The 10,276-nt window shown below is 44.8% G+C and overlaps 2 long non-coding RNA genes across 2 annotated transcripts; one reads left to right on the forward strand and one right to left on the reverse strand.

Annotated features, from left to right (window-relative positions):
• Window positions 1-1,583: 1,583 nt before the first annotated feature.
• LOC138283345 (uncharacterized) lies at window positions 1,584-7,122 on the reverse strand. The gene is made up of 3 exons (XR_011201204.1): window positions 7,077-7,122; window positions 6,745-6,804; window positions 1,584-1,920 (listed from the first exon to the last, which is right to left on the reverse strand). It is a non-coding gene; the product is annotated as an uncharacterized lncRNA (long non-coding RNA).
• Window positions 7,123-7,994: 872 nt separating this feature from the next.
• On the forward strand, window positions 7,995-9,004 carry LOC138285085 (uncharacterized). Its single transcript, XR_011201517.1, has 2 exons — window positions 7,995-8,360; window positions 8,769-9,004. It is a non-coding gene; the product is annotated as an uncharacterized lncRNA (long non-coding RNA).
• The last annotated feature ends 1,272 nt before the right edge of the window (window positions 9,005-10,276 follow it).

The following is a 10,276-nucleotide window of genomic DNA, read 5'->3' on the forward strand; positions in this document are numbered from 1 at the left end:
TTCACGATCTACACGATCATCAATTTTATGAACAGTTCTCCACATATCTGGCGGTAATATCAATCCGAAAAATAAATCAATGTCAGCCAAAGTCATAGTACAAGAACTAATTGCTCCCTCAACTTCCTCATAAAAGGCGGCTGGATTTTTCCGCGGGTCAGGTAATGCTGTTTTAAGTGCCATTACATCTGCCCTATTCCAAGGAGTATACACCCAACTATAAATAAAATAACCCTTAGCATCAACAGAAGTTTTATCATCACTTGTACCCAATCCTTTAGGAGGAACATCCAAAGGCGCGGCCTCCAGCATTGGTTTCGCGTGAACTATCATAGTCTTATCTGTTCCGAAGATGGAAGCTTGCACCCCGCCGGTCTGAGATGTCTGTGCAACTACCTCCACAGTCCTTTTCTCCTCTTGCAAATGGACTGCCACAACACATAATTTCACCAAACGCCTGATTGCATCAGCTACCTGGGAGAAAACAAAAAGACCATCATGCATTTGCTTATGATCAGCTGCTACATCATCGGGCTCCAACTCATCAGAATATTTCCGATATAGTTCAATAACTTCTGTGCCAAATGCCTCAGTAAAATATAGCTGCTCCTTTTCCGTCCACCCTTTCATGTTGTTTAAAAGTTCAGAAGCAGAGACAACGCTACGAATTGTTTTACGAGCAATAGATCTAAGCTCAGATGCATGGTCAGCAGGCAACATAGAGCGACTGTCTCGTATCTTCTGTTGCTCCGAACCGGAGACCTTAGCTAACTCATGAGGGGCAGAAGGAACGACATACGGAGGTGGAGGGCGATCTAGTAACAAAAAATCATTGTGCGGTTTATTAAGGATAGGATAGGGAGGTTGCCTAATGGTGTATTGGCCAGTTACGTTCTTTCTCTTCTAGCTCCTTTAAGTCATTTATTACTTTCTTTCTCATTTCCAATGCTTTCACATATACATTCTTCCGCTGCTCTTTCTCAAGCAAGGCTTGCTCACGCTTCACTCGTCCACGCACTTCTTTCTCCCACATTCGTACACAGTCAAACATATCTTGCCTAGACCTTCGCTTACACATACATTGTTCACATACTCAATCTTTCGCAAATCAAATGACCCATGCATAGGCCAACGTAACTCAGGATCCGCACGAGTGTATTTATTCCATAATGTGCTGTACATTGTAGAAGAAAGACCATGTTTAACATACATATTACTATTGGGCGTCCCCTCTGGGGTGCCGGTTGCGATTCTTCCATTCTCAAATTGGTACCATTACAAAAGCAACACATCCTACGAAGTGCGCTAAAAACAGGCATGCCAAAAATAGTGCAGAATATGCAATATTATAATCAAAGTAGCACTTAAGATGCCGTTCAAATCAAAATTAAATTGGAGAAAATTCTCCTCATTACCTGCCTATATAAATTGCAATTTATGTATCAATTCAAAGGACACAAATTGACTAGTCACCCAAAACACGAGAGCCACAGTAAGTAGTGCTAAACTTCATTACCAAACAAAGGCATCAAAACCCACAGCAAGTGCCGTAAAACGGCTCTTACCAATCACAGGGTGTCCAGGTTCCAACTGCCAAGTTCTAAAATCGACCAAATGGTCACTGCATGACGAATGAACAAAAAGGATCTCAGTCGAGGACCAGTGCCACCGGGACGGTCAAATCAGAAAGAAGGGAAAATGCCGTGGTTGCCAAGACTTGGGTCTCCTTAGGCATTGATCGTCCGCAGCGAGATCCCAATCCTTTGTTGCGACCAATCCGTTGGCCATCCGAGTCGCCGATGAGTCCCTGTTCGGGTGCCAATTTGTTGAAGTAAGCCTCAGCTAGGCCTACTAGTGCAAGGGGTTCGCCCTTCTCTGCACAAAGTCCTCAGACCATATAGGAGGAAGTTGGCACAGAAACTGAAATAAAAGAAAAAGTTTATTAAACCTCATGAGGTGGTACTACAGTTCAAACAGCACCCTTCGGTAATGTTTGAAGTAGCACCCTGAACTAAGAGAGCATGGTCCTTTTATACCCACGCAGGGGCTAAAAGAAGGTGGTACAATTATAGAAGCAAGACTTACATACATGTACGGTCATATGGAAATGACCAGTCGACAGGTAGGAGGGGCTAACAGTTTCAAGGACTAGTTGACACATTACTGTCTGTTACTGATTACTAACAGCTGCAGATCTTACTGGGCATGTGCGAAAGTGGGAGATGCTAAATTTAACTTGTCACTAGGCAGATTTTCAAGAGTAGTTAACAGAAAGGTAGGACAGAGCACATGGCAAGCACATGGCAAAGAAAATGGCTGCCATGAATACAAAATGGATTCCGCCAAATGTTCACAATAGTTGCTAAATACAAGATGTCTTCTGCTAATGCTTAATCTAATCGCTATTAAATTACAACACCTGGAGCAGTCCACGGTTGATCCTTGGCAGAAGTCGAAGAGAGAAGTGCAGAGGAACCCTGATGAATTCTTGCAAGTCGTAATGTGAGGAAAAGCCCACAGGATAGACCCTAAATAACCCTCAGAGGAGGATTGGCCACCTAGTCAGGTATGCACCTATCAGGAGGGGTCTCTGACGTCACCTGCTGGCACTGGCCACTCAGAGGCCTCCAGAGTGCCCCCACACCTCTGAAACAAGATGGCAGAGGTCTGAGACACACTCGAGGAGCTCTGGGTACCACCCCTGGGGTGGTGATGGACAGGGGAGTGGTCACTCCCCTTTCCTTTGTCCAGTTTTGCGACAAAGCAGGGACTGGGGGTTCTCTAAACCGGTGTAGACTGGCTTATGCAAGGAGGGCACCATCTGTGCCCTTCAAAGCATTTCCTGAGGCTGGGAGAGGCTACCCCTCCCCAGCCTTTAACACCTATTTCCAAAGGAAGAGGGTGTAACACCCTCTCTCAGGGATAATTCTTTGTTCTGCCTTCCTGGGACTGGGCTGCCCAGACCCCAGGAGGGAAGAACCCTGTCTGTGGGGTGGCAGCAGCGGTAGCTGCAGAGAAAACCCCAGAGAGCTGGTTTGGCAGTACTGGGGATCCATAGTGGAACCCCTGGGATGCATGGAATTTGCACCCCAATACCATATTTGGAATGGTGGGACAATTCCATAATCTTAGACATGTTACATGGCCATATTCGGAGTTACCACTGTGAAGCTACATATAGATATTGACCTATATGTAGTGCACGCCTGTAATGGTGTCCCCGCACTCACAAAGTCCAGGGAAATGGCCCTGAACTATGTGAGGGCACCTTTGCTAGTGCGAGGGTGCCATCACACTTAGTAACTTTGCACCTAACCTTCAGCAAGTGAATATTAGACATATAGGTGACTTATAAGTTACATAAGTGCAGTGAAAATGGCTGTGAAATAATGTGTGCTTTATTTCACGCAGGCTGTAATGGCAGTCCTGTGTAAAGGTTTGTCTGAGCTCCCTATGGGTGGCAAAATAAATTCTGCAGCCCATAAGGATCTCCTGGAACCCCAATACCCTGGGTACCTAGGTACCATATACTAGGGAATTATAAGGGTGTTCCAGTGTGCCAACTGAAATTGGGAAAAGTGGTCACTAGCCTTTGGTGACAAATGTAAAGGCAGAGAGAGCATGAGCACTGAGGTTCTGATTAGCAGAGCCTCAGTGACACAGTTAAGCACTACACAGGTATACACATTCAGGCCACAAACTATGAGCACTGGGGTCCTGGCTAGCAGGGTCCCAGTGAGACAGGCAAAACACCCTGACAAATCGGGTTTTCACTATGAGCACTGGGGCCCTGGCTAGCAAGATCCCAGTGAGACAGTAAAAACACACCGACATACACCCCCAAACAGGCCAAAAGTGGGGGTAACAATGATAGAAAGAGGCTACCTTCTCACAGGGCCTTAAAAAATGGTGCTAAGCTTGCCTTGTGCCATTATTTAGCACCTGGGTCAGGGCAGGCATTAGGGGACCTGTGGGCCTATTTGCCTGGACAGAGACCATGGAATGGGCCCACATGTGCCCTTCCCTAGCCCCAGAGACACCCTCACCTACAGCAGAGGGACATTAGAGGATGGAGGGACCCCATCCTAGGTACGTAAGGTAAGTACAGGTGAGTATTTATTTTTTAATGAGCCATGGGGGGCCTAACTTGGGCCCCCCTACATGGCACCGGGCCCAACGGCCATGCCCAGGGGACATATGTCCCCTGGGCATGGACATAGGGGTGGTGGGCATGACACCTGTCTTTACTAAGACAGGAGTAATGTCCATGGGGGTTGTACGTCAAAAAATTACGCTATACTGGTTAGAGGCATTTTTATGGCTCTGACCAGACTAGCGTCATCCTTTGACGCACAACCTCCTGTTCCCCCTATGCTTCCCCCACCTGGCTAGCGTCCCTTTTCATGACGCTAGCAGGGCCTTACTGCCGGCTACCATCATTCCATGAATATGATGCCCGGCCGGCGTTTTGGAATGGCGCTGGCTGGCATGATATTTTTTCATGCAAAACTGTGTTAGCGCAGTTTGTTCTGAAAAAGTATAAATCTGGGCCTCAGTTAGCACACTGCACTATCTCCTAGTCTGCCTGTCTAACTAAGCCCTTGGTGCAACCTGTGCACTGCCTTCTTCGGTCCATTATATCTGCAGATAACAGCTCTTTGCACATAGTGTAGCGTCTCCTCCCTGTGTGCTTGTCTGACTAAGCCCATGGTGTAACCTGTGCACTGCCTCCTTTGGTCCATTTTACCTGCCAATAATAACGTAGTGCGCATAGTGCACAATTTCATCCCTGTGGGCCTGTCCACACTAAGCAATATGGTGCAAGCTGTGCAGCCTATGCTGCTTTTCATTGAACCTGTCCCTGTTAAGGACATGGTGCAAACAGTGCAGTGCCTCCTCCTTTTCTGTGTGTCTGCCTGTACTAAGCACACGATGCAAGCAGTGAAGAGCTTGTGGCCAGTGCTTTCCCCCCTCCGTGTCTTCCCAGTGTTTACTCTCTCTGTTTGCCTACAGTAAGCACCATACAATAGTCCAGTGTCTCTGCCTGTGATGTGGCATCCCACACTAATCACCCTGTACAAACAGGTAGCGTTTCCCTTGTGCTGTCTTGCATCACTAACCATGAGACAGAGAGAGCATTATACACAATCTGCTTGACTGCACTTCGCACATTAAACATATGCAGTGTTTACCGTTTTAGCTGGCCAGTCAAATGTGAATAACTTAATGAAACATACAAAAATCACGTTTACAGTCTGGCAACTCTAAAAAACACACAAAAGGAAAAATCTAAAGCAAAACAGATGACATAAGCGAGCCAATTCAAAGCGTCACAGCTGCCATGAGCATGTTCGTGAAGGAGATACACAAAAGGAAAAAGAAGTTTGCTTGCAGTCAAACATATCAGCAAAACGTGCAATTATCCATGTAACATGGTCGGTCCCCAAGGCGGTAACAAAACCATCCCAAGGAGAGACAAACGTAAAGCATTTACCAACGATAACAAAGGATTTTTGAAAGGCAAGCCCATGAACAAGTGATAGTGATGGGCGTGAGGTGTTAAAATCCCACATAGATACCAAGACGTCGGAAAAGCAGCGCTTGTGCACTGCTATGCTCGACCTAAAAATGGTTGCCAAAACAGTCCTCATACTTCAACCCTTCAAAGATCAATGGGGATTCAAGGAAACAGAAAGAGCTCTCCTCAGCCTATGTGAACGCGAGCAAAGGTGCAGTGTGAATGCAACAGGCTGGAAAAACTGCCACCCAGTCACAGTGTCTGAAACAATTATAGAGAAAATGAGTCATAATCATGATTTTCGAGGCAGTGACCCTCCATCACTGGATCGAAGAATTGCTAACTTACTTGCCTCTTAGTGGACTCTGCTCAGCCCTGGGCTGGCACAAAGAAGCTGACCGCTTGTGGACTGAGTGACGTGCATGGCAAGGCAATAGGTGGACTGGCAGGCCTGGGCCCCATATCCCATCTTGGGATGTCTGCAGCAACAGCAGAAAATATTAGTGCCCAGAGGGTATCCTGTGGATTCAAGGGAGGTAGGGCAGGTCAGCCAGCAATCATAAGAGGGCGGTGCCGGGACAGATGAGTGATTGTTAACTGGGATGTTGGCAAAGGTGCCGGGCCCCTTAAATCTTCTCTTATCATTCATTTGAACCCCATACTTGGCTAAGTTAGTCAGCTTTGGGATTGTATTGTTACCCTGAGGGGTAGTTTACACCGCAACATTTTCTCCAACCGATACTGTAGCATGTGATTATAATTGCAGATTAAATCCAATTTCCTCTAACTGGGAAAGTAGGGGGTGAAGGCAATTGTCCAAGGTAATTCTGAATTTATTGTTAATCCGCTTGACCATATCAAACTTGAACTCTTCCATAGCATCTCCATGAACTGAATGGGAAGTTCTCCATTAACTGAATGGGCATGAAGCAACAGATGGGTCACGATTACTCAGACAAGGGCCCCTTATCTTTTTAGCAGATGGGGCCACGTCAAGAGGGGGTGAGAGATTAAGTGAAGTAGGGGAGGTACCATATTAGGTTTAGAATCACAAGCCCCACCCACATCAAAGCCAGGGGACTGGTTTGCCCCAATGAAGCCAGGATGCTTAAAGATGGTAATGGTGGGACCAAAGAATCAGCAGTAAGGGAAAGCCGCTGTTCTGCTCATTTCTTTATCAATAACCCCCACAGCCTGTGCAAAAAAAACCTCCAAAATCAGGTTACCTGATGTAACATCCATGGAGTTGGATTTGGTAGTCCACAATTTGCGCTTCCCTATAATGTCTTCTCACGGCACCGCGCCAAGGAACACAAACACAAAAATAGTGGTCAGAACATACTGCGGAAAATCATTCAGTCCTCTTGACAAATAAACTGTAAACAAGCATTTGCAATGGAATAGGTCTTACATTTGCTTTAGTTAGAGCTATTGGCATTGTAAATTAATAACTGGATGTTTCTTGCCAAATAAATTGGCCAACCCTGCCTCATAATTTCATCTTTTCCTGCCATATAATTGCAGTGGCTTAGCATATAACTAAAGCACTTCCATTTACCTTCTTCCTCCATCTGCAGCCAAAAAAGTGAAAATGTTGCCATTTGTCATCCTAATTTAAATCTGCCATAATTCCAAAAGAATATCACTTTCTCCACCCCACCATCAGAGTTGCTGGCTGGCTAACACAATTCCCCAAAAAAGGACACAAGACAGCCATAGAGGAGTAACGAGAGAAATAAACTAGTAGGGTCACCCAAACATACCAAGACTGTTCAAACAGTTATGGTATAATAAGGATGTTAAGTTGGCCTGAATTATGGTCATAACTTCAATAAAGAGAGATTATTAAAATATATACAATTATCATATAAACCTTTATCAGAAGTAAAAGTTTGGCATTAGATTGTAATGCTCAAAACAGCCCCCAGAGGGCATAATAACAAAATATCATTTGTAAGAAACATGGGGGCAGAAATATGAAAAGTGGCACTGCACCTAGTGCAGCACCACTTTTCTAGTGCCCCTTAGCGTCCCCCTAAAGCCATCATTTGTGTCCCGTATTTAATATACGGCGCACCATGGCGGGTAGTTAGGGAACTGGCATCATAATTTTTTATGCTAGTTCGGAGCTTTGCAAGATAAGCGTAAAAAATGTTGACACTAATCCTGCAAGGCCCATTGTAAACAATGGTGTGCCTCCTTTTAACACCTGCTCTGAGCAGACATTAAAAGTGCTGAAAAAAATGACGCAAAGAAATCTCTTAGATTTCTTTGCACCATTTTGTTGGCCATCCCTAACGGGGGAACACCCCCATGTGCATATATTATGCCTGGCACCCTCATAATGTAGCACAAAAGGGTTACAAAGTGGTGCAATGCATGCATTGTGCCACTTTGTAAATTTGGTGCTGCAATTTTGGCCTTGCTGGGCCACATTAGCGTCAAAACAAATGACGCTAATGTGGCTCAAGAACACGCTAGGGTCTGGTAACAGGGTTGCAGGGACCCTGTTTCCAGATGTCGATCCCGGAACGGCCGATCGATACCCGAGGGTATCAACGAGAGCCGAGGAACAGAAACTGCCTCAGCGAACCCGGATATCCAGGTGGAATCGGAAATAAAAAAAGGACTCAAGGGACTGCTGGCGGGTTCGACAGGAAAATAAGACATGGATGCCGAACCAGGAGAAGGACGACAGAGTAGAAAACCAGACCCACTAACCGAAGCAAGGACCCAGGAAACCAGAAAGCCGACAAGTACCCGAGGAGCGGACACACCAGCAGCCGATCGGATTTTGGACGCAAACTTCCGTCACGTCCCTGGAGGTACGTGGCTATCACAGGTACATGCCTGCTTACTGAATCCGGTAGAATATTTTAGTGGCGGGTGGTTTGGGACAAACGCTGGGAGAGAATATGTAAATAAACCTGGCATCGTGTTATTTTCCCTAGTTTTTCCCAATTCTAGCCACATCCGATTATATATTTAAAACTTGTTTTCTTTTACCCGTTTTACTAACCGTCACCAAACGGACGCTGTGGCAATAACAGGCTCGTAAAATATACAATAGAAAGAGTTTTATGTTTCTCTCAACGAGCACACAAATGCAGCGTGAGAATCTGGGCACAAACTATTTTTATTTCTTTGTTGTCACCCACCACTCCACACCTTCCCTCCTAACTTTTACAAACAGCAGGCAAAACAAGCCACTTTCCTTTTTCTTCACCTTTATTTTTCTTCTGACTGACAGATCCTCGCTGGCACATCCTGATGTCGATGAGTCTTCACCCGAAGAAGAAAACACCCTAAAAGAAGAAAAGAAAGGAGTAAGACACTGAAGGACTAAATAAGAACAACAGAAAAAAGAGGAGGAACAGAGAGAACCTAGGGAAGAAAATAAAAAAGGACGAGGATAAGGACTGTTAAGGACACCTAAGATAGTAGAATAATCCCACATACTAATAAAGGAATGTTACTGCAAAAGTATTGTGACCCCAACAGAGTTCTTTACATCTCCCCTCCGGTGGCGCTATTCCCCAGCCTCTACAGGGCTCTTAAATCTGCCCCATGGTCAAGTAACCATATTGTTAGCCCCCAGAGAGAATAACCACATGAAAAAAATACAGGAGAAAGTAATGCAGTGTAACCATATACTGAGCCCCTAGAGAGCATTTTAGAGTTAGCAGGCCTACTGTTATGATTTTACAAACAAGGCCTTTGAAACAAAACTTCTCCCAGCTGTAAAACAAAAGTTGTAGCCATGAGAAAGCTTAAAAGACAGCGAATGGTGGGAGGGGTTATTATTTTGGGGTCTCCACTAACCTAGTGTGGGGACCCGGAGATGATGTAGACTGGGAGGGGTTATTATTTTGGGGTCTCCACTAACCTAGTGTGGGGACCCGGAGATGATGTAGACAGAAAGAGCATTTTCAAGGTGGTCCGATTGTCCTAGGGCCACCAAAAGCTGAGTTATGAGCCAAATAGTTTGTAAAGTAATGCCCTGCAAAGCATTATAGTATTCTGACTCCCAAGCTCAGAACATTCTCTAAAGAACACTGCAATAAAAATAACATTTGAAAGAAACGTGGTCATGTAACCATACAGTCAACCCATAGAACACATAACCACATGGAAAAAAATAGGGAAAAATAATGTAATGTAACCCCTACATAGTACAGTGCATTACACATTTTTGAGGCTAGCAGATTTATTGCAATATTACACACAAGGCCCATAACACAGAACTTTACTCAGCAGTAGAACAAAAGTTCTAGTCATGAGAAAACATAAAAAGATAACAAAAGGTGATAGGAGTTATTATTTTATAGTCCCCACTAACATAGTATGGGGACTCAGAGATGATGCAGACAGAAAGAGCACATTGTGGTCAATGTTTTGAAGGTGATCCCATTGTCCAAGGGCCACCGCAGAGTGAGTTATGAGCAAAAATGTTTTGTAAAAGCAATGCCCTGCAAAGCATTATAGGACACATTTCCGTGCCACAAATATTTTAATATGTTGATATGACTGTAATGCTTAGAACAGCCCCTAGAAGACCCCACAATGAAAATAGAATTTGTAAAATAAACATGGGCAGGTAACTGTGTAGGTAGCAACTAAAGAGCATAACCACACACAAAAATGGCAGAAGATAATACAGCAAGCACATAAAACATTACAGTTATTCAGACCTAAAACAACAACATTAGAAAAATGGCCATTAAAACACAACCTACTCTGAGCTATAAAACAAAGGTT

Source organism: Pleurodeles waltl, chromosome 3_1 (genome assembly GCF_031143425.1).
Source record: "Pleurodeles waltl isolate 20211129_DDA chromosome 3_1, aPleWal1.hap1.20221129, whole genome shotgun sequence".
NCBI lineage: Eukaryota > Metazoa > Chordata > Amphibia > Caudata > Salamandridae > Pleurodeles > Pleurodeles waltl.